This window comes from Balaenoptera physalus (genome assembly GCF_965194825.1).
Source record: "Balaenoptera physalus genome assembly, chromosome: 1".
NCBI lineage: Eukaryota > Metazoa > Chordata > Mammalia > Artiodactyla > Balaenopteridae > Balaenoptera > Balaenoptera physalus.
Genome location: NC_138882.1, coordinates 89,424,453 through 89,443,069, shown reverse-complemented (window position 1 = coordinate 89,443,069; position 18,617 = coordinate 89,424,453). Strand labels below are relative to the sequence as shown.

At 39.7% G+C, this 18,617-nt stretch overlaps 1 long non-coding RNA gene across 5 annotated transcripts in view; it reads left to right on the top strand.

Moving 5' to 3' along the window:
• LOC309660064 overlaps positions 1-18,617 on the top strand; it is a 43,709-nt gene that overhangs the window by 6,464 nt on the left and 18,628 nt on the right. For 2 of the 5 annotated variants that reach the window (XR_014263104.1, XR_014263105.1), the window contains exons 2-3: positions 211-300; positions 3,190-3,432. This is a non-coding gene — a long non-coding RNA (uncharacterized lncRNA). Of the gene's footprint in view, positions 1-210; positions 301-3,189; positions 3,562-17,309; positions 17,670-18,335; positions 18,380-18,617 lie in introns of those variants that run through there. The other 3 variants (XR_014263106.1, XR_014263107.1, XR_014263108.1) reach the window with 3 other exon arrangements.

Here is an 18,617-nt window from a genome sequence, read left to right as displayed (position 1 = left end):
GGCAGGGCAATATCCATGGAGACAAGTTCCCACAGGTCTAAATGACCAAGGTCAACCCAGGGGATCTGTATATGTGCCCTCCTCCTTTTCTATCTCTGATCTGTGTAATTGGAAAAAAGCATATTTAAAGCACAGCTTTCCATATGTGCCTGAATGCCCTACTCCCTTGTTGAGGCAAGGTCTACTAACAAAATTAAATGACTTTCTCAGCGGAAAAAGCAAGCCTGCACCCTCCAAGCTGCACTATTACACCTGGGAGACGAGCCTCAACCAGAAGTCCCTGAAGAAATTCTACAAAAGGTAAGAGCATATGTTTGGGCTGACCCAATAGTAGCAGAACTCTGTCCAGGCACCAAGGCTCTAAATTTAAAGCAGTGCCCTTTAAAGAGGCATGCGAAAGAAGGTATAAAGCCTCTGCTAACCACCTGTCTTAAATCCCAATTAATCTGACCTTGTCGTTCCCCATATAACACTCCAATCCTGCCGGTATGAAAACCTGGGGCAAAAGATTATCGTTTTGTGCAGGATTTGGGAGCCATTAACCAAATTGTAGAGGATACATTCAGTGTGCCAAATCCTTATACAGCTTTATCTGGAGACTTTTGCTGGTTTACAATTCTGGATGTAAAAGATGCCTTTTATTGCATATCCCCAAGTCCTGAGTCCCAGGAACTGTTTGCCTTTGAATGGGATGATCCAGAGACTAATATAAAACAACAATGTTGTTGGATGGCACTCCCACAAGGATTTAAGAATGCTCCCACCATCTTCAGGGAAGCCTTAGCCAAGGACTTAAGGGACCTCCAATTAAATGAGGGAACGTTACTTCAATATGTGGATGCTAGTAAAACTAAGGAAGCTTCAGGCCAAAATACAATCCTCACTTAAAATTTTTGGCAGACCAGGGATATAAAGTCCAAGGGAAAAGTGCAAATTTCTCAACCAACTGTAAAATATCTAGGATTTGAGTTATCAGAAAGACAAAGAAACTGACTGCCGGATCGAAGGGAAGCATTAGCTAGGGTGGTTGTACCCACCACCAGAAGGCAATTGCAAGGATTCTTAAGAATGGCTGGGTTTTGTCATATTTGGATTCCTAACTTTGGACACACGGCCAAACTCCTATATGAGACTCTTAGAGGAAATGACAATGGACCATTAAGCTGCACTCCAGAATGCCATAAGGCATTCCATACCATAAAAAAATTGAAGAAGTCTATTCTAGCAGACCTGACCTGACTGATCAGCCTTTAGAAAAGCCAGATGTGGAAATGTTTATGGATGGGAGCAGCTTCATGGACTGGGGACTTCGAAAGGCTGGGTATGCAATAGTAACTCATCAGGAAGTCCTAGAAGCAGAAGCCCTCCTCCAGGTACATCTGCCCAAAAGGCAGAGCTCATAGCCCTCGTGAGAGCCCTGCACCTTGGAGCTAAGGAAAAGGTAACCATTTATTTATTTATTTTTAATAGAGTTGTTGCTTTTTTTTTTTTTTGGCCACGCCATGTTGCATGTGGGATCTTAGTTCCCTGACCAGGGATTGAACCCATGCCCCCTGCAGTGGAAGCACGGAGTCTTAACCACTGGACCACAAGGGAAGTCCCCAAGGTTACCATTTATACTGATTCTAAGTATGCCTTCTCTGTAGTGCATGCCCATGGGGCCACATGGAGAGAGCGGTCTAATATCAGGAAGGAAAGAAACACGGAGAGGAGATACTGGCCATATTAGACTCTGTTATAATGCTGAAAGAAGTAGCCATAGTACATTGCCTGGGCCACCAAAAGACTGATAGTTTTATAGCTAAAGGAAATAATTTGGCTGATCGGGCTATAAAACAGGCAGTCAGAAATGGAAATGGATCTAGAGAGAGCAGACTAATGGGGATTTCACGATGACTCTTGGAAGACTTAGATGGTAATCGGTACCAAACAACCAAATGAGGGTGGATTTATAATGAATAGGGACTAGTGCTTACACCTGAGCATTTAATGGAAAGAATTATTACTCATCTACATCTAGGAGCCCATTATGGGAGGGATGCAACCTATCATTGGCTACAAAGGTTTATTATTGGTTCGCAAATTCAAAGGACCTTCCAAAAAGTAATACAAAATTGCCTGATCTGCATCAGAAACAATCCTAAAACCAGGCCATGCCTGATAATAAAAGGGGTGCAAGCCTGAGGGACAAAACCAGGAGATGATTGGTAAGTAGACTTTACTGTTATGCCAAGAACCATGGGAAATAATAGACATTTGCTCATATTTGTGGACACCTTCACAGGATGGGTCGAAGCATTTCTATGCTGAACAGAGAAAGCTTCCGAGGTAACAAAGGCCTACTAAAAGAAATCATCCCTCCTTTTGGGTTGCCTCTTTCTATTCAAATTGGCAATGGAGGAGATTTCATAGCCAAGATAACTCAAGGGGTGTCTCAGACCCTCAGAATACAGTGAAAGTTACATGCTTCATGGAGACCTCAGTCTACGGGAAAGACTGAAAAGATGAATCCTACCTTAAAAAAGACACTCACCAAAATATGTCAAGAAACCAACTTAACTTGGGATAAGGTCTTACCAGTTGCCCTGCTTAGGGTAAAAGTAGCCCCTAGAAGCAAGCTCCAAATGAGCCCTTATGAAATGTTATATGGGAAACCCTTCCTTAAGACGAAGTATTATTACAGTTTTGAAAATGATCATGCAGCATGAGTAGCTCATATTGTGGAAGAATTAGATACTATAACATGTTTGCATGGATTCCCAAATGAGTAAAGTCTGTTACTGAAGGACTGTTAAAGTTAGGCGTCATACTTCTTTGTATCTTAGGGTTAATCCTTTCACTCATCAGATTTTGTACTTATTATCTATCATGTATATTTAAAAAGGCCTCCCCCACTCACATGATGATTGCTCAAGACAAGAGTTCAAGCTAGAATTTGCAAATATTTATAATTAGATGTAAAACAATTTCCTTCCTGTTATAAAAATCACACCCCCAATCAGCAGGAACAGCTAGAATGGTCATTGCCCTATTTGCCTCAAGACTGAAGAATGTACAAAGAAAAAGGGGGGAATTGAAATAGCACGTAAAACATCAGCCAGCTTCAACTGTTTTTGTCTCTTTAAATAGGTTGTTGATTAATCAAACTGAAAGAGCACCGGCTTAAACTGTTTTACTTCCTTAAAACAGGTTGTTGATTAATCAAAGCTGGAGTCATTTTACAGAGTTAGCACTGTGCATGTGCAAGACAGGAACCTGTGTCTCCAGGATGACCTTGGAACCAAGAATCTTCAGTCTACGGAACTCAAAGAATAGAAATCTTGCCACCAGAGCCCTTTACAAAGTGAGAAGTCCTTCAATAAGGAAAAGCTGGCTTCCAGCAGCATGAGTAGCTCATATGGACTAATTCAAGACTAACCAATCACCATCCAGGTTTGAAATTCCACTAACCCCTTAAATTTCACCCCAGACTCTGGGTTGAGGAGACGGGTTTGAGAACCTTGCCTCCTGTCTCTTTGTCAGTCGACCTCGTGATAAAGTTCTTTCTTTTCTCAAAAATCAGTGTCATAGTACTGGCTTCTATGCGCATCAGGCAGCGAGCCCTTGCTCAGTAATGTAGGGAACACCACCATTTAAGGGAGGGGCAGAGAAAGAGAGGCCTGAGAAGGAGAATGATAAGGAGTGGCAGAGATAGAAAAGACTTAGGTATCAAGGAAGCCAAGAGAAGAAAGGTTCGAAGAAGAAGGGAATGGACAGCAGTGTCAAATGGAACTGAGAGGTCAAGTGATGGACAGAGCAAGTGTCTCCTGGATTTGACAAAATATTCTTTGGTCGCTAAAGTGAGAGCGGTTTCAGTGAAATAGTGGGGTGAAAATTAAATAGAAGTGGGTAGTGAGTGGGAAGTAAGTGTAGACATCTTCAAGAAGTTTAGCTGAGAAGAGGAGGTGAACAAGTACAGTATCGGGAGGTGTTTGATTCAGGAAGTTAAGGGAGAACTGTCTTTTGAAGATGGGAGAAGTTTCTATGTATGTTTAAATGTTGATAGAAAGAAGGCTATAGATAGGGAGAGGCTGAAAATACAAGAGACAGGATAATCGAGTGAAGTGCTTAAGAGGGTAGGAAAAGATGAGAAATAAATGCAAAAGTCATTAGCCTCAGAAGGAGAAGGTACATATTGGCAATGTTGACAGGTGGGAAAGAAGAAAGAATAGGCATAAGTGGAGTTACATTTATAGTGTGGGAATTAGAGGGGTTACATTTATAGTGTGGGAATTAGAGGGGTTTTAGGGGGGATAGTTTCTTTTCTTCTGCAAAAATCAGTGGGGTGGGGGGTTAGGTTTGGTACTTCTTGAAGATTTGAGGAACATGGGAAAGTGAAATATCCGCAGCATACACGGGAGAGAGGGTGATGGCGAGGTAACCAGAGGCTTAGCTGGTCCCCAGGTGATTCTGATATAGGAGTTCTTCAGATCACACTTTGAGAACTACTGATAGGAGGGGATTATTTTATTCTGGGAGAGTTTTTTACAAAACGGGAGAAAATTGCCAGCTGCAGGGTGGGGCGGGGACAATTAACACAAAGAAGTATCATTGATGGGGCAAAATCTCTAAGGAAATGTGAGTTGTGATAAAGAAGAAAGGAGGAAGGATCAGTCTTGGACAGGAGATGTGTCACCTCTCCAACTAAGATCAGTCTTAGGCAGAGAGAGCCTGAAATCCTCTTTCATTAAGGGTCACCTCTTTCCATTAAGATGGGAAAGGAGGTAAAGATAAACATGGAGGCAGGTAACATTGGTAGTTTCACTTCCAACAAAATTTTTCCCCAGTGATAACCTCCAGCAAGCTTGGAAAAGAGAAACTATCAATAACATTATACCTAGCATTATGCTAAATCTTTCTCATGCAGTGTGTTATTTAATCCTCCTAGTAACTTAAGTGGAAGGTCCTATCACCATTTCATAGAGAAAGAAACTGAGGTTAGAGAACAGAAGTTAAGTAACTTGTCCAAGGATGCACAGATCTTAAGGGCAGAGTCTAAGTAGTCTGAATGTGGACCCATGTCTGTCTGACACCTGAGCCTACACTATGAGCCACAGATATTATACTGCTAAACTCATTGGGGAAGGGGTAGTAATTTGTGTGACATTTTGCAGGGATGATACCATGTAACATGGTAGCATGGGAGATTGAAACTGTTTTTCCTTCATGACTTCTCACCGGTAAGTCTTTCTTCCTACCATCACCTCAGTCCTGATTGATGGCTTTTTTTTTCCTGAATATCATTTAGAACTTTGTTGCAAATGGCAGAAAACTGACTCAAGCTGGCTTAATATGAAAAAAGAAAAGGAATTAATTAGCCCGTGTAATTGAAAACTTCAGAAGGCTTAGCTGGGTAGAAGCTCAGATAATAATGGTTTCTGGTTCTTTTGAAGCCTCCAGCTCCATCTCTCACTCTTTTGCCTTTTCCGTGAAACTTTATCTGGTGACTCCTAGCTCCTCCCTGGGTCACACGATGGCTATAGTAGTTCTGTCTCTTTACCACTCAGTATATCTAGAAACAAAGATTTCCCCCCATATAAACAAATCCTGGGCCTCGGTCATTTGCAAGATGAGACGTGTTTTTTAAGTTATAAGAAATCATTTCCAACCATCTCTGGAGTTCAAGGGGTTCACACCCACCCAAATGAGCTAAAGCGGTACAGGTAGTTCTTCAAAGGAGACTTGGAACTGTCTTTACCAGAAAAGGGTGACTGGATGATGAGGGGGAAACAACAGATGTTCGCATGCCTCTCTCCCAGCCTTTTTCCCCTCATTAATCAACTTCCTATGTGATTGTCAGTGACTCAAGCTGAAGTTGCTGACCTTTTGGCAGAAGGAGGTGGGCTTAATACTCTCTACAACTCTTACCGGTCACGTCTGTGTCTATACATCTTTGTCGTTTCCTTGTTTAAACGTCTCTATTGGCTCCACATTGCCCACGGAAGAATGATTTACAGTATCAATGTTTAATGGTCCACCACTCTGGTCTTCCATGCTGTTTTAAAGTCCTGGAATACTGGCATTTCTGTTGGTGTGATACAGTTATTTTGGAGTTTAAAAAATCTGAATCATTTATGTCTTGATACATACCAGAGACATGCTTCATTAAAATCTTGAATCAGATATAAGTGCGCTTGTTTAGAAAGCCATCTTCTATACTTCCATAATCCTTAAGCAAAAGAAGAAAGTAACAACCACCAAAGCAAAGCTTCTAATGCAAGAATAGTTCTTTTCTATTACAAAGATTTCCAACAAATGGAATAGGAGCAGAACACTATTGGCATTAATATGGTGTCCGCATTAGAATCTCCATTTATGTAAGATGAGACAGGAAGATGAAGACAAGTGAGAAATACTTTCTTTGAAGCAAACAAACAAAAACAGCTTGTTACAAACAAATATTGTCCCTGCAAAGAAAGAAAATATTGCCCCCCCCAAAAAAAAATCTCCTCAAACTTATTAACCAAGAGATAGGGTTGTTTGAAGATAAGGGACTAGAGAAAATACTGATATTTAAGAACATCTTATAACTATCTCCTTATCATTCCCTTAACCAGCGTACATTCAGAATTTTTTAGCAACTGGAAAGTTTTTCACAGCTCAATGATGATATCGTTGATAGACTAATATCACTTTAAAAACAATTGTAATTTTACTTCATTTTAAACCCTAATTAAACTATTTTATGTAGAATTTCCTTTAAGCAATATTTTATTTTTATATTAAAATGATATGTTTAATATATTTCAGTATATTTGCATTTATGCTTATGAGTTTTTATATTTGAAATGTATTAAATACTTAGTTTTACTGATCTCGCGTACTTAATATGTGAAATAAGTACCAAAACCTCCTGAAATTTCATCCAGTATTTAAATGACTGTTTAGCTTGGCGCTGGAGGCCCTTCCTGTCAGCCCCTTGTCTACAGTCCCAGCTGCCCTCCTGCATCCCCATCCCAGGGATGGATATGTTTATCTATGTTTCCTTTTCCAAGTAGAGCTTGGATCCAGTCACCTCTATTCCTTTGCTGGAGGCCCCTTCTTCAATTTTTACCTGTAAAGATTACGTGGAACGAGCACAACTGGTAGAATGGAATCTTAAAGCAAATTCATTTTTGTCTCCTACTATCTTTTTAAGTCTGCACCAAGGGGCTATTTCTCTCTTCCATTTAGAAAAGACAAAGGTTGTCCCTCAGAGGTAATAACAGTACTGTCACATTTTAAGGCACAAAATGTCAACCAGGCATTTAAATGGGAGTCCGAGATGAGAATTGTTGTAACTTCAACTTACAGTTGAAGTGTCTCCTCTCCTCCAGCTTCAGCTGGCTGCAGGCTAGAAGTCTGAAATTTGAAGATCAGGGAGAGAAGGGCTCTTGGCTTCTCTCTTTCCTCCTCTCATGCTCCTTCTTCTCTTCTCCCATCTTACAAACTTGTTTTTGGCCCTTTAGGGGCTGGAGCCTGGGGAGGGGACTTCGTGGATTCATAGAATTCCTGGTTGATTGGTGCTGTGGAAGTGGTCTAGCTGGTGCTCGCTGGACCTTGCAGATGTTTGAAGCCAATTTCCCTCTTGAGGGACTTTCATGGGTTCCTCAGAGACCTTCCCTTTCCCCACTTCTGCAGCATCTACGGTGCCCAGCAGCAGTTCATTTCCAGCTCTCACCCCCGCAGGAGGCCATTTTGACCAGGGCCTAAGCATAACCATGCCAATTCCCTTTCCCTCAGGGATCTCATTTGGTCCATAGGAAACACCATTCACCCAGACAGACTCTGGGAGTGTAGCTACCTCCCCACACCTCAGCCCTCAAGATTTTGATTTCTCCAGTGTGAGCCAGTCAGCAGACCTGTGTCCCTCAAACTGTAGGAGACACACATTAAGCTCCGCAGATGGTTCCCTCAAAGTCCTGTCCTTTGGTTTGAGGTAAGGAGCGGATATCCCTTCTCCTCCTCATTCACCCTTAGTGAGGAGGGTAGAATTCTTCATACACAGTTGTTCTTTCCAAAGAAATCCATTACAAAAAGTTTCCTATCAGCATCCCTTTATGCCGTCAATGTGCGTGACCGTTTGAGAGTTACCTGCCTCTCCCTTCTCCCCTTTTTACCATCTATGTTTTGGTCCAACACATAGCTCTGGAATGTGCCTCAGCTGAAGCTTTTATTTTAAAATTTTGTTACATCCCTAAAGGTCACTTTCATGCCTCTACCTCCACAAAATCTTCCTCATCAGCCCCAAGGTAGTAATTTTCTACTTTGCCAAACTCTTAGGTGTGGATCATTATGCCATTCACATGGTACTTATTTTCTGCCTTGTATTGTAGTTCCTTAAGTATAATTATTTCCACCAAAAATTTGTAAGTTCCTCTAAGGTAGACACTATGCATCTTTGTTTTGATATCACTAAAGTCTTACACACAGTATGTACATAATATTTATTATATCCAAGAAATGGATTGCTCGATATTGCTGTGTATGGTAAAGTCGATAATCTTTCCAATTCAACCTCTATCTACCGTCCTGAGTTTTAAGCACTGTGGCCAGTTGAGGATACAGGCACAGACAAGACATAGTCCTGTCTAGAAGCACTCATAATCAGCAGGGGAGATGGTATATTACAAAAAGTTACATAAGTCTACAATAAAGGTGTGATCTAAAGGTTGTGCGTAGGAGGGAGTAGTTAACTAACCAGGAGGCTCAGAGAAGTCTTCATGAAGTTGGAACTACTTGAATTTTTTAAAAAATTGAGCTATAATTTACATATCATGAAGTTCATGCTTTTAAAGTATACAATTCAGTGATTTCTAGTATGTTCACAAGGTTGTGCAACCATCACCACCTTGTAATTCCAGAGCATATTCATCACCCTCAAAAGAAACCTCACACTCCTGAGCAGTCCGTCTCAATTCCCCCTCCGCCAGCCCCTGGCAACCACTTACCTACTTTCTGTCTTTATGGATTTGCCATTTCTGGACATTTCATATAAATGAAGTCATACAATATGTGGTCTTTAGCATCTGACTTATTTCTCCTAGCATAATGTCTTCAAGGTTAATCCATGTTGTAGCACATATCAGAATTTCCTTCCTTTTTAAGGTTGAATAATATTCCACTGTATGTATATTACCACTTCATCCGTTGATAGACATTTGTGTTATTTCCATTTTGGGGGCTATTGTGAACAATACTGCTATGAACATGGGTGTGCAAATATCTTTTTGAATCCCTTCTTTCAGTCCTTTTGGGTAGACATCCAGAAGTGAATTGCTAAATCATATGGTAATACTGTGTTTAATATTTTGAGAAATCACCATAATATTTCCCATAGCAGCTGCACAATTTTACATTCCCACCAGGAATGCAGAAGAGTACCAATTCCTCCAAATCCTTGTCAACATTTATTTTCTGTTTTCTTTTTGTTTTTTAATAATAGCCATCCTAATGAGGTGAAGCAGAATCTCACTGTGGTTTGGGTTTGTATTTCCCCAATGATAGCAATTATATTTTCATATGCTTTTTGGCCATTTGTATATCTTCTTTGGAGAAATTTGTATTTAAGTCAAAAAGCTCATTTTGGGTTTTTTTTTGTTTTTAACTTTTATTGAGGTACAGTTGTTTTGCAATGTTGTTAGTTTCTACTGTACAGCAAAGTGAATCAGCCGTATGTATACATATATCCCCTCTTTTTTGGATTTCCTTCCCATTTAGGTCACCACAGAGCACTAAGTAGAGTTCCCTGTGCTATACAGCAGGTTCTCATTAGCTATCTATTTTATCCATATTACTGTATATACGTCAATCCCAATCTCCCAATTCATCCCACCCCACTTTTCCCTCCTTTGGTATCAATACATTTGTTCTCTACGTCTGTGTCTCTATTTCTGCCTTTCAAACAGGTTCATCTGTACCATTTTTCTAGATTCCACATATATGTGTTAATATACGATATTTGTTTTTCTCTTTTTTAAAATTTTTAAATTTTATTTTTTTTTATACAACAGGTTCTTATTAGTCATCAATTTTATACACATCAGTGTATACATGTCAATCCCTATCACCCAATTCATCACACCACAATCCCCACCCCCCCACGGCTGTCCCCCCTTGGTGTCCATACATTTGTTCTCTACATCTGTGTCTCAACTTCTGCCCTGCAAACCGGTTCATCTGTACCATTTTTCTAGGTTCCACATACATGCATTAATATACGATATTTGTTTTTCTCTTTCTGACTTACTTCACTCTGTATGACAGTCTCTAGATCCATCCACGTCTCAACAAATAACCCAATTTCGTTCCTTTCTATGGCTGAGTAATATTCCATTGTATATATGTGCCACATCTTCTTTATCCATTCGTCTGTCGATGGGCATTTAGGTTGCTTCCATGACCTGGCTATTGTAAATAGTGCTGCAATGAACATTGGGGTACGTGTGTCTTTTTTTTTTTTTTTAATAGAGAATTATTATTCAAATGGAGGAGGGAGAAATTCAAATAGGAATTATTTATTTATTTATTTATTTATTTATTTATTTTTTGGCTGTGTTGGGTCTTCATTTCTGTGCGAGGGCTTTCTCTACTTGTGGCAAGCGGGGGCCACTCTTCATCGCAGTTCGCGGGCCTCTCACTATCGCAGCCTCTCTTGTTGCGGAGCACAGGCTCCAGTCGCGCAGGCTCAGTAGTTGTGGCTCACGGGCCCAGTTGCTCCGTGGCATGTGGGATCTTCCCAGACCACGGCTCGAACCCGTGTCCCCTGCATCGGCAGGTAGATTCTCAACCACTGCGCCACCAGGGAAGCCCAGCGTGTGTCTTTTTGAATTATGGTTTTCTCTGGGTATACGCCCAGTAGTGGGATTGCTGGATCATATGGTAATTCTATTTTTCGTTTTTTAAGGAACCTCCATACTGTTCTCCGTAGTGGCTGTATCAGTTTACATTCCCACCAACAGTGCAAGAGGGTTCCCTTTTCTCCACACCCTCTCCAGCATTTGTTGTTTGTAGATTTTCTGATGATGCCCATTCTAACTGGTGTGAGGTGATACCTTATTGTAGTTTTGATTTGCATTTCTCTAATAATTAGTGATGTTGAGCAGCTTTTCATGTGCTTCTTGGCCATCTGTATGTCTTCTTTGGAGAAATGTCTATTTAGGTCTTCTGCCCATTTTTGGATTGGGTTGTTTGTTTCTTTAATATTGAGCTGCATGAGCTGTTTATATATTTTGGAGATTAATCCTTTGTCCGTTGATTCGTTTGCAAATATTTTCTCCCATTCTGAGGGTTGTCTTTTCGTCTTGCTTATGGTTTCCTTTGCTGTGCAAAAGCTTTTAAGTTTCGTTAGGTCCCATTTGCTTATTTTTATTTTTATTTCCATTACTCTAGGAAGTTTATCAAAAAAGATCTTGCTGTGATTTATGTCAAAGAGTGTTCTTGCTATGTTTTCCTCTAAGAGTTTTATAGTGTCCAGTCTTACATTTAGGTCTCGAATCCATTTTGAGTTTATTATTGTGTATGGTGTTAAGGAGTGTTGTAATTTCATTCTTTTACATGTAGCTGTCCAGTTTTCCCAGCACCACTTATTGAAGAGACTGTCCTTTCTCCATTGTATATCCTTGCCTCCTTTGTCATAGATTAGTTGACCATAAGTGTGTGGGTTTATCTCTGGGCTTTCTATCTTGTTCCATTGGTCTGTGTTTCTGTTTTTGTGCCAGTACCATATTGTCTTGATTACTGTAGCTTTGTAGTATAGTCTGAAGTCAGGGAGTCTGATTCCTCCAGCTCCATTTTTTTCCCTCAAGACTGCTTTGTCTATTCGGAGTCTTTTGTGTCTCCATACAAATTTTAAGATTTTTTGTTGTAGTTCCGTAAAAAATGCCATTGGTAATTTGATAGGGATTGCATTGAATCTGTAGATTGCTTTGGGTAGTATAGTCATTTTCACAATATTGATTCTGCCAATCCAAGAACATGGTATATCTCTCCATCTGTTGGTATCATCTTTAATTTCTTTCATCAGTGTCTTATAGTTTTCTGCATACAGGTCTTTTTTCTCCCTATGTAGGTTTATTCCTAGGTATTTTATTCTTTTTGTTGCAGTGGTAGATGGGAGTGTTTCCTTAATTTCTCTTTCAGATTTTTCATCATCAGTGTATAGGAATGGAAGAGATTTCTGTGCATTAATTTTGTATCCTGCAACTTTACCAAATTCATTGATTAGCTCTAGTAGTTTTCTGGTGGCATTTTTAGGATTCTCTATGTATAGTATCATGTCATCTGCAAACAGTGACAGTTTTACTTCTTCTTTTCCAATTTGTATTCCTTTTATTTCTTTTTCTTCTCTGATTGCCGTGGCTAGGACTTCCAAAACTATGTTGAATAATAGTGGTGAGAGTGGACATCCTTGTCTTGTTCCTGATCTTAGAGGAAATGCTTTCAGTTTTTCACCATTGAAAACGATGTTTGCTGTGGGTTTGTCATATATGGTCTTTATTATGTTGAGGTAGATTCCCTCTATGCCCACTTTCTGGAGAGTTTTTATCATAAATGGGTGTTGAATTTTGTCAAAAGCTTTTTCTGCATCTATTGAGATGATTATATGGTTTTTATTCTTCAATTTGTTAATATGGTGTATCACATTGATTGATTTGCATATATTGAAGAATCCTTGAATCCCTGGGATAAATCCCACTTGATCATGGTGTATGATCCTTTTAATGTGTTGTTGGATTCTGTTTGCTAGTATTTTGTTGAGGATTTTTGCATCTATATTCATCAGTGATATTGGTCTGTAATTTTCTTTTTTTGTAGTATCTTTGTCTGGTTTTGGTATCAGGGTGATGGTGGCCTCATAAAATGAGTTTGGGAGTGTGCCTTCCTCTGCAATTTTTGGAAGAGTTTGAGAAGGATGGGTGTTAGTTCTTCTCTAAATGTTTGATAGACTTCACCTGTGAAGCCATCTGGTCCTGGACTTTTGTTTGTTGGAAGAGTTTTAATCACAGTTTCAATTTCATTACTTGTGATTGGTCTGTTCATATTTTCTATTTCCTCCTGGTTCAATCTTGGAAGGTTATACCTTTCTAAGAATTTGTCCATTTCTTCCAGGTTGTCCATTTTATTGGCATAGAGTTGCTTGTAGTAGTCTCTTATGATCTTTGTATTTCTGCAGTGTCCGTTGTAACTTCTCATTTTTCATTTCTAATTTTACTGATTTGAGTCCTCTCCCTCTTTTTCTTGATGGGTTTGACTAAAGGTTTATCAATTTTGTTTCTCTTCTCAAAGGACCAGCTTTTAGTTTTATTGATCTTTGCTATTGTTTTTTTTTTGTTTCTATTTCATTTATTTCTGCTCTGATCTTTATGATTTCTTTCCTTCTGCTAACTTTGGGGGTTTTTTTTTTGTTGTTCTTCTTTCTCTAGTTCCTTTAGGTGTAAGGTTAGATGGTTTATTTGAGATTTTTCTTGTTTCTTGAGGTGAGATTGAATTGCTATAAACTTCCTTCTTAAAACTGCTTTTGCTGCATCCCATAGGTTTTGGAACGTCCTGTTTTCGTTGCCTTTTGTCTCTAGGTATTTTTTGATTTCCTCTTTGATTTCTTCAGTGATCTCTTGGTTATTCAGTAGCGTATTGTTTAGCCTCCATGTGTTTTTTTTTTACAGTTTTTTTCCTATAATTGATTTCTAATCTCATAACATTGTGATTGGGAAAGATGCTTGATATGATTTCAATTTTCTTAAATTTACCAAGGCTTGATTTGTGACCCAATATGTGATCTATCCAGGAGAATGTTCCATGTGCACTTGGAAGGAAAGTATTCTGCTGCTTCAGATGGAATGTCCTATAAATATCAATTAAATCCATCTGGTCTATTGTGTCATTTAAAGCTTCTGTTTCCTTATTAATTTTCTGTCTGGATGATCTGTCCATTGGTGTTAGTGAGGTGTTAAAGTCCCTCACTATTGTGTTACTGTCGATTTCCCCTTTTATGGCTGTTAGTATTTGCCTTATGTATTGAGGTATTCCTATGTTGGGTGCATATATATTTATAATTGTTATATCTTCTTCTTGGATTGATCCCTTGATCATTATGTAGTGTCCTTCCTTGTCACTTGTAACAGTCTTTATTTTAAAGTCTATTTTATCTTATATGAATATTGCTACTCCAGCTTTCTTTTGATTTCCATTTGCATGGAATATCTTTTTCCATCCCCTCACTTTGTACGTGTCCTTAGGTCTGAAGTGGGTCTCTTGTAAACAGCATACATATGGGTCTTGTTTTTGTATCCACTCAGCCAGTCTGTGTCTTTTGGTTGGAGCATTTAATCCATTCACATTTAAGGTAATTATCGATATGTCTGTTCCTATTACCATTTTCTTAATTGTGTTGGGTTTGTTTTTGTAGGTCTTTTCCTTCTCTTGTGTTTCCCACTAAGAGAAGTTCCTTTAGCATTTGTTGTAGAGCTGGTTTGGTGGTGCTGAATTCTCTTAGCTTTTGCTTGTCTGTAAAGTTTTTGATTTCTCCATTGAATCTGAATGAGATGCTTGCTGGGAAGAGTAATCTTGATTGTAGCTCTTTCCCTTTCATTATTTTAAATATATCCTGCCACTCCCTTCTGGCCTGCAGAGTTCCTGCTGAAAAATCAGCTGATAACCTTATGGGGATTCCCTTGTAAGTTATTTGTTGATTTTCCCTTGCTGCTTTTTCTTTGTATTTAATTTTTGATAGTTTGAATAATATGTGTCTCGGCGTGTTTCATCTTGGGTTTACCCTGTATGGGACTCTCTGCATTTCTTGGACTTGATTGACTATTTTCTTTCCCATGTGAGGGAAGTTTTCAACTATAATCTCTTCAAATATTTTTTCAGACCCTTTCTCTTCCCCTTCTTTTTCTGGGACCCCTATAATTTGAATGTTGGTACATTTAATGTTGTCCCAGAGGTCTCTGAGACTGTCCTCAATTCTTTTCATTCTTTTTTCTTTATTCTGCTCTGTGGCAGTTATTTCCCCCATTCTATCTTCCAGTTCACTTATCCCTTCTTCTGCCTCAGTTATTCTGCTATTGATTCCTTCTAGAGTATTTTTAATTTCAGTTATTGTGTCGTTCATCACTGCTTGTTTCTTCTTTAGTTCTTCTAGGTCCTTGTTAAATGTTTCTTGTATTTTCTCCATTCTGTTTCCGAGATTTTGTTTGTGTGTTTGTTTGTTTTAACATCTTTATTGGAGTATAATTGCTTTACAATGGTGTGTTAGTTTCTGCTTTATAACAAAGTGAATCAGCTATACATATACATATATCCCCATATCTCCTCCCTCTGCGTCTCCCTCCCACCCTCCCTATCCCACCCCTCTAGGTGGTCACAAAGCACCAAGCTGATCTCCCTGTGCTATGAGGCTGCTTGTTTCTGAGATTTTGGATCATCTTTACTATCATTACTCTGAATTCTTTTTCAGGTAGATTGCCTATTTCCTCTTCATTTGTTTGCTCTTATGGGTTTTTACCTTGCTCCTTCATCTGTAGCATATTTCTCTGTCTTCTCATTTTGTTTAACTTATTGTGTTTGAGGTTTCCTTTCTGCAGGCTGCAGGGTCTCAGTTCCTCTTACTTCTGGTGACTGACCCCACTGGGTGAGGTTGTTCCAGTGGCTTGTGTAGGCTTCCTAGTAGGGGGCACTGGTGCCTGAGTTCTGGTGGGTGGAGCTGGATCTTGTCCCTGTGATGGGTAGGGCTACATCAGGTGGTGTTTTTTGGGGTGTCTGTGAGGTTAGTATGACTTTAGGCAGGCTATCTGCTAATGGGTGGGGTTGTGTTCCTGTCTTGCTAGTTGTTTGGCATGAGGCATCCAGCACTGGAGCCTGCTGGCCATTGGGTGGAGCCAGGTCTTGGTGTTGAGATGGAGAACTCTGGGAGAGCTCTTGCTGATTAGTATTCCCTGGCGCTAGGAGTTCTCTGGCAGTCCAATGTCCTGGACTCAGCTCTCCGACCTCAGAGGCTGAGGCCTGACCCGTGGCCAGAGCACCAAGACCCTGTAAGCCACACAGCATGGAAGAAAAGAAAAAAAAGAAGAAAGAAAGAAAATGAACAAACAAACCCCCAAGACACATGGTAAAAGCAAAACCAAACAGACAAAAACACACAAAGAAACACACATACACAAAAAAAAGAAAACAAAAAAGAAGAGAGCAACCAAACAAACGAACCTAAAAAGGAAAACAAACAATAAAAACTAAACTAACAAAAACAAAAACAAAAAGCTCATTTTTGAACTGAGTTGTTTGTTTTTTGTTGTTGACTTGTAGGAGTTCTTATATATTCTGCATATCAGTCCCTTATCAGGTATATGCTTTGTAAATATTTCCTCTCATTCTGTAGGTTATCTTTTTCACTTTGTTGATAGTGTCCTTTGATACACAAAAGTTATAAATTTTGAAGTCTAATTTTTTTCTTTTGTTGTGTGTGCTTTTGGTGTGATATCTGGTGATCATGTTTGAAATGTGAGTGTATGTGGAAGAACAGTGCTTTGTCGTTAGTCATTAGAGCATGTGTGCATAACGTATTGGTCATTTTCTAACTTTAGCCGGTGACAGTTAGGTTGTAGGAAAAAGAGAGGAAGGTACCTGAAGAAGAGGTTGGGGTAGTATGTCACAATGAGTGAAGGGACTTTTGCCAGTATTAAAGCAATAGGTATCCAACAGGGAAAAGCAGAAGGGTTCCTGGTAGGGGGAGAGAGATGTGTTTAGAAGAGGAAGCACTAACATTAAATGAAATGGTCTTATTGAAGTACGGTGAAAGCAATTGTCCTGAAAAAGCTGTGAGGGGGTGCTTTTAAAAAACATCCCTCAGAGTCTTCTTGGTTCAGTACTGTAAATTAGGGAAGCATGCCATATGTGAAAGCATTATAAAAGTGCTATGTAAGATTGCATTATTGTTTTTAATATGTTTGTTCAATAAATAAGCATATAAAAATGGAGCATAGTAACTTGGACCTAGGAGGGATGTAGTATAAATGGAAATACAGCACCTAGATCTCTCTTCCAGGAAAGCCTTACTGCCCACCTGCAGGGAGTGTGATCAACAGAGAGGTCATGCCCTTCTGCATGCAGCCTGCATTTGGTGATTGAGAGGGTTGAGAGAATAAAGGTCGGGCCATTTTGACCCAATGTGGGACACTCTTGTGGGCATTGCTTGCTCTTAACTTCCTACTGAGGTGGCTAAGATTTTCTCAGGTCTTTACTACAGTTTAATGTCTTCCTCTGCTTAATCCTTCTTCCTCTCCCTTTCTTTACAGTGCTGATACCCCTAAAACATCTTATACCAAACTCCATCTCAACATCTGCTTCCAAAGAACCCAACCTTAGAGATTATTTAATCTGAACTCTATCTTTTTTAGATAATAAAGATTATTTTTTCCAAATTCAAAACTATTCTCACTTCTTATAGAATAGGTAAATATTTATGTAGAAAGAAAAAAGAAATCATGCATATTGGCCACCACCTTTGGAGACCGGTGATTACAATCTTAAGTAACTATTCCAACCTTTGAGTGTATCATAATTTACTTACCTCTTAAACGATTATTATTGTTTCCAGTTTTTTTCTAGTTTTTCACTAGCATAAATAATGCTATAGTAAACATTTTGTGCATAAAGGTTTTTTGTTGTTGTTGTTGTTTTTTAATTTTTGGCTGTGTTGGGTCTTCGTTTCTGTGCGAGGGCTTTTCTCCAGTTGCGGCAGGTGGGGGCCACTCTTCATCGCGGTGCGCAGGCCTCTCACCGTCGCGGACTCTCTTGTTGCGGAGCACAGGCTCCAGATGCGCAGGCTCAGTAGTTGTGGCTCACGGGCTTAGTCGCTCCGCGGCATGTGGGATCTTCCCAGACCAGGGCTCGAACCCGTGTCCCCTGCATTGGCAGGCAGATTCTCAACCACTGCGCCACCAGGGAAGCCCGTGCATAAAGGTTTTATGTGTTCTAAATTATTTTCTTAGGATAGATTCCCAGAATTACTGGGTTAAAGGGTACTCCATATTAAAGGCTCTTGTTGGATGATTTTCCAGAGGGTTGAACCAGCTTTCACTATCATTAACAGAATACAACATGGCAATGGCATTCCCATTTCAGTGCATTTTCTCTGTCATTTTATAGACAAGATAATTACTGGTTAAATAGTAATTTGTGACAGTGTAGTGCCTCTGTCACAAATTTAGATGAATTTGTGAATTTAGATTACATTAATTCTCATTAGCCCAAAATGCGTATAAAACCTAAAAGTGTAAAGCAGCTCTTCTCATCAGCTCACCAGTATTCTTTACTCTCAGGCATGGAATGCCAATCTTCAGAGGATGCTTTTGTGGGGAAGGAGGTGAGTAGGTAGTGATGGTAAACCTGCAGAGATTCCTCCCTGGGGAATCATTAGAGCTAAATCACAAAGGGAGGGGCCTTAAAAAGAACCAGCGGGGCGGGGCGGGGGTTGGGGGAAACGACTTCCCTGGAGGTCTAGTGGTTAAGATTCTGCGCTTCCACTGCAGGGGGCATGGGTTCCGTCTCTGGTTGGGGAACTAAGATCCTTCAGGTCACGCGGCACGGCCAAAAAATAATAA